Genomic DNA, 5,207 nt, shown 5'->3' on the forward strand with positions numbered 1-5,207 from the left:
GCTTGGATCTGGAGCTTGGTTATGAACTACACAAGCATCCATTATTACACATACCATACAAATGTTAGTATACTTTCTAACATTTATTCTTTTGACAATACTTAAAAAGTATTATTATTTTCATTTTCTAGTAAAATTCATCCTATCTTAAAATTCCAGGCTCAACAGTATCGGTACGCCTACTATGGCATCAATACTTCTATACTATGGTACCGATACTCTTTTCATTATCGATTCCATTTTTGCATTCTCGAATCCATAGTATCGATACCTTCCTCTTAGTATCAATGCCCATAGCTGTATTGATACTACTTGCATTAGTATCGATAATGTTCATCGAAATTCCTTAAATTTAAACTTATAGTATCAGTATTGTTCTTCCAATACCGATACCCTTACCCAAATTTTTCATTTTTCATTTCAAAGTTTTACCCAAATTTCATTCTCTTTCTTTTACCTCCAACAATACCCTTAAACTTATCATCACTTAACCCAACTAACTTTCCCCCATTTAGCTTCTTATAACATCTAAACTCTCACAAGAATATCCCAAACTAATAATCACACCTACTTTTTCATACATGTTTTTAATCACTTTCAAGGCTTATAATCTCTTATTTACTATTTTGACAAGTCAAATATACTTGTAAAACTCAATAAAAACTCATATTTCATCATATCACTCAAAAAACCCATTTTATTCAATCTCAAATAATTAGTTTTAATCATCTTTGAACTTTCCTTAAGCCTCTATATCACTTAATGTTTCAAAACCAACCCAAAAACTAAAGGAAAACTCAACTTGAGGAAAATTTTACCTTATCTATAGGGATAATTGGGGACACGAGATGAAGGAGAAGAGAACCAAGTGTTTGCAAGCTTTTTCTCATTTCCCATTTCCAACCTTATTAAATATCCCCATTTAAATGAATATTAAATTTATTCAATCAAAAAGACTAAATTACCCTTCCATTCTTCAATACTTAATAATTAGTCTTAACCAAATTTCGTAATTCATTTCTTATACTTTTCAATTTACTCACTTTAACCCACAAAATTTTAAATTCTTTTATTATGGTCATCGATTCGATATTTGGGGTATTACAATTCTACCCTTAAGAAAAGTCATCCTCAAATTTTAAGAAGTACATGATACGAAGAGGTGTGGACACTGTTTCCTCATGTCATTGATAACTCCGTAAAAATACTCAATTTCTAATCTTTTCACTTAAGTTATTGCTTGTCTAAACAAATTATGCACATCATTTTAGTTGAATTTAGGTTATATGTGCTTGTGGTGGATAAGTTTTGCTTCGTCAAGATTTATTTTGTTTAACTGATGCTAGTGAAGAGAAAGGGTTTGTGTGGATTGTGTATGTGCAGGAAATTTACTAAGGAATAACATTTCAGTCGCAAAAATGTAATTTGTAAGGGCCAATGGAATAGAGAAGTTAAAGAACGCGAGGAGCAGATTTATCTCGCCAAGGCAAGGTTTATCTGGAAAGTCCGAAGCAGATATGACGAAATTGCTTATGTCACAAGCTAGCTGTACGACTTCCTTCACGTGTAAGAAATCCTTCAAAATTATGCCAGCCACCAGTCGCCTTTTCTTTTTAGTTTGGAAAATATAATAAAGGGTATTTTAGGGAATCTCCACTTATGCAAAACCCTAGGAGATTCCCCTCTATAAATATCCAGCCATAGCCACTAAAGAGGAGGAGGAAATTAGAAGACCCTTACTGCAGTGTGAGCGAGCAACTGCAGTGCTTTCCTATTTTTTACCAACCGACCTTCCTTAGTGTCCTCCATAACCACACTGTAGTAGAGCATCGGTCAGGTCTCGAGAGAGGCTGATCTCCAAGGCAGGCACGATGCTGATGTCACAACAGAGCCCCCGATTTTGGGAGTCGTTCTTCCTTTGTTCTTTATTTCTTTACGTGTTTGGGGTTGTATTAAAACAATGATACTTGGATGACGTTTTGATAGCACCATGATTATCTTACTTGGTGTTAATCATTGTTTTTCCTGAAATATTATTTTCTGCTATATCAATGATGAATTATGATTCTGCTCATGACTGTTTTGTTCATTGTTTGAATATTTTACCTTGACACCGTAAGAGCTTCGAGAGAATGCTTGGGGTTTTGGTAAAACATTTCTTGGTAATGTAAGAGCGTCGAGAGATTGCCTTTTGTCTAGATATTGATTCTTAGATTTGAGAGAATTAAGATAGATCTATGTGAACAATGGAATGGATCCGAGATGGTGATGTTCTGATGTATGGCTCTTCTGATGCCTTAACAAATTGATTGTGGATCTAGGAAGGAAGCAAAACAACCTGCAAAGTGAATGGCTCAAAAAAAATGGTTAAGGGTGGTAAACGTATGGGTGATTAGGTGGGCTGTTTAATTGAGAGATGGAAGCGGAAGATGGTTGATATGGATATGGTTATGGTTTATGATACAAAAGAATCGTTTTGAGGATAGTATCTTAAAGAAGACTCAAAGAAGAACCAATTCTATATAGAGCAAAGACCCAGACTTTATATTGCTTCTTTAAGGGGTGGTATGAAGTACTTTGACCCACTAGTTATAAAGAACTAGGAACCAAAAGTATCAAGTTGAAAAGAGAAGGGGTTGAAGCCACAAGTATAAATTATACTTGATAAGTCGATAAAAGTCACCAGGACTTAAGGAAGAGAATAATCTCACATTAATTAAACAAAAGGTCTGATTACAAATGAAATAGGAAAGCCTATTTATAGTTTTTGAAAGGACTTGGCCGAATAGGTACATGTTGGTTCGGCCAGCCCTTGTACCTTCCTAAAATGACATGATTTTTAATGAAAAAACAAGACTTTCATGAAAATACATGCTCTTGGCCGAATGGTTATGTGTTGGTTCGGCCCTAAGGATGATTTGAATGCATTTGGAAGTTATTTGGGCGCCAAAATGAAGAGGATAAAGTCTTTGGCCGAATAGGAAGCATCCCTTGGTGTTTTGGCGCCAATTTGATGTCACATGGAGTGCACATGCTTGAATGATGCACATGGCAGCCTACATGAATGCATATGGGTCTTCTTGCTATGCTTTGATGAGGTTGTAACCATAGGATGATGTCTTGAAGTCCATGGAATGAAGATAGGCAACAACTAGGCGTGAATTAGCTTCCAACGTGTATCTAGATGACATGGAATCCATTTGACAGCCTAGAGATGAATTAGCTTCAAGGTAAGGTAGATGAATGTCTTGGTAGCTAACTAGGTAAGTTATAGCTTGATAAACTCAAGCTAGTTAGCTTTGGTCTTCTCAGCTCCTCAGCTAATCTCCCAGCTACTTCCAGCTACCTTTAGTCCACTTTTCAGCACTTTGGTCCAAAACTCTCCTCCAGCTAAGTTCAGCTACATGCTAGCTCCTCCAGCTAAGTTGAGCTTTCCTTAGTGTTCCATGAGCTGCCATATTTCATGTGAGCTATTTGTGAGCTGCATTTGATGTCCAAATAATCCACCAAGCTACCCCAACGTGTGCCATGATCCAATGTACATACATGTGCAAGGAAACAAGGTAAGTCCATGGCATTGAGCTGTTATGAGCTAAATACCTTGCTTCCATGTATGATTATGGTGATGTGAGCTATGTTTGAAGGTCATGAGCTAATTATATCATCTCAAAATATGTGTAAGATAATGCATGAAGCTTAAGAGCTAATATGAATGCATATGAACTAATGAAATGATTTATAATGATGCTGCCTTGATGTATATATATGATTATAATGCTTAATATGATTATAAGACTATCCTAGCATGCTTATAACATTGTGTATCAATCATAAAGATATGGGTATATGTTGTATGCATGAATATCATATAACATGGTATTCATAAATGCTAAATGGAAACATGTAATAATAATATCCTAAGAAATGATATGTAATCATAGCATATATTTGAATAATATGAAAAACATGATCAAATAAGCATATGATGGAAATAATAATAAGATAATTTATACTAACATGTGAATGCATGCTTATGATAGAATAGAATGTATAAATGATATAGTATAAGATAGGGTAATGAAGAACTCCCTTAGAAACAGCTTTGAAGAACATCCATGGTGTGTTAAAGTCATGGAGAAAGTTGGAGCTTGTTTGGATCGTATCATGTTCTAACTTGTCTACCTTAGATATAAGGAGTGGGTTTCAATCGACTAAAAAGGATGGACGCTTAAGTAGGATAGACAATTACTGTAGTTTACGCTGAGAGGTATTGCTATAATAACAGTCTGACAAACCAATAGTTGTAGTTAACGCTGAGGAGTATTGCCATAGCAACCGTCTAAGAACACTTAGTAATCCTATCGGGCAGTTTAAGCATATCATAACAATTCATTTTGGACTTAGAATAATTGCTTGTCAATACAAAAGATTAGCATAAGTGATTTGTGATAAGTCTGAATATGCGAGGTTGTTTGAATTATATTTAAATCATCGTCTGTCTTTGTTTTATTTTATTTTATTTTGATAGTCTACATATTTATTTTGTCTCGACCAAACTTTTCTACAATCATACTTTATAGTGTTTCCTTGTTTTATTAATAATAGTTTTCTAGTTTGACAAGGTAGTAGGAAGTAGCTCGTGACAATTAGTTATGGTTGTGATGAAACTTAAAAACTTTCGACCAATCCCTGAGGAGACGATAACTCACTTACCCTATATTACTTGATTTAACACATAATTGCTTGCGTTAGCATATACAATTACAAGCGATCAAGTTTCTGGCGTCGTTGTCAGGGATTGGCAACTGAAAAAATTATTTTTCGCCATAACAAGTTTTTCTTGTGACCTTATATTTAATTAGTCTAACGTATTTTATTATTTTCTTTTGTATGCTTTTATTATTGCATGACCCTAAGATCTACTAGTAAACCATTGAAACCATTCAACCCTAAAGTTGAATAGTCATTTAGACATAGGCGACGTGACCAATGAACCAGAAAATATATAAACCAACTACAACTACAAGGCAACAACATAGGAGATCAAGAAAATCCCGATGTAACAATTAATCTTCAAGTTAAAAGACCAAGAGCAATACGAGATCATTTGAATCCAATTCTTGATGACCTCAATCAAGGCATTGTGGCACGTGAAATACAAGCAACTCATTTTGAGCTTAAACTAGTGATGTTTAATATGCTAAATT

This window comes from Hibiscus syriacus, unplaced genomic scaffold, assembly GCF_006381635.1.
Source record: "Hibiscus syriacus cultivar Baekdansim isolate YM2019G1 unplaced genomic scaffold, ASM638163v2 tig00018924_pilon, whole genome shotgun sequence".
NCBI lineage: Eukaryota > Viridiplantae > Streptophyta > Magnoliopsida > Malvales > Malvaceae > Hibiscus > Hibiscus syriacus.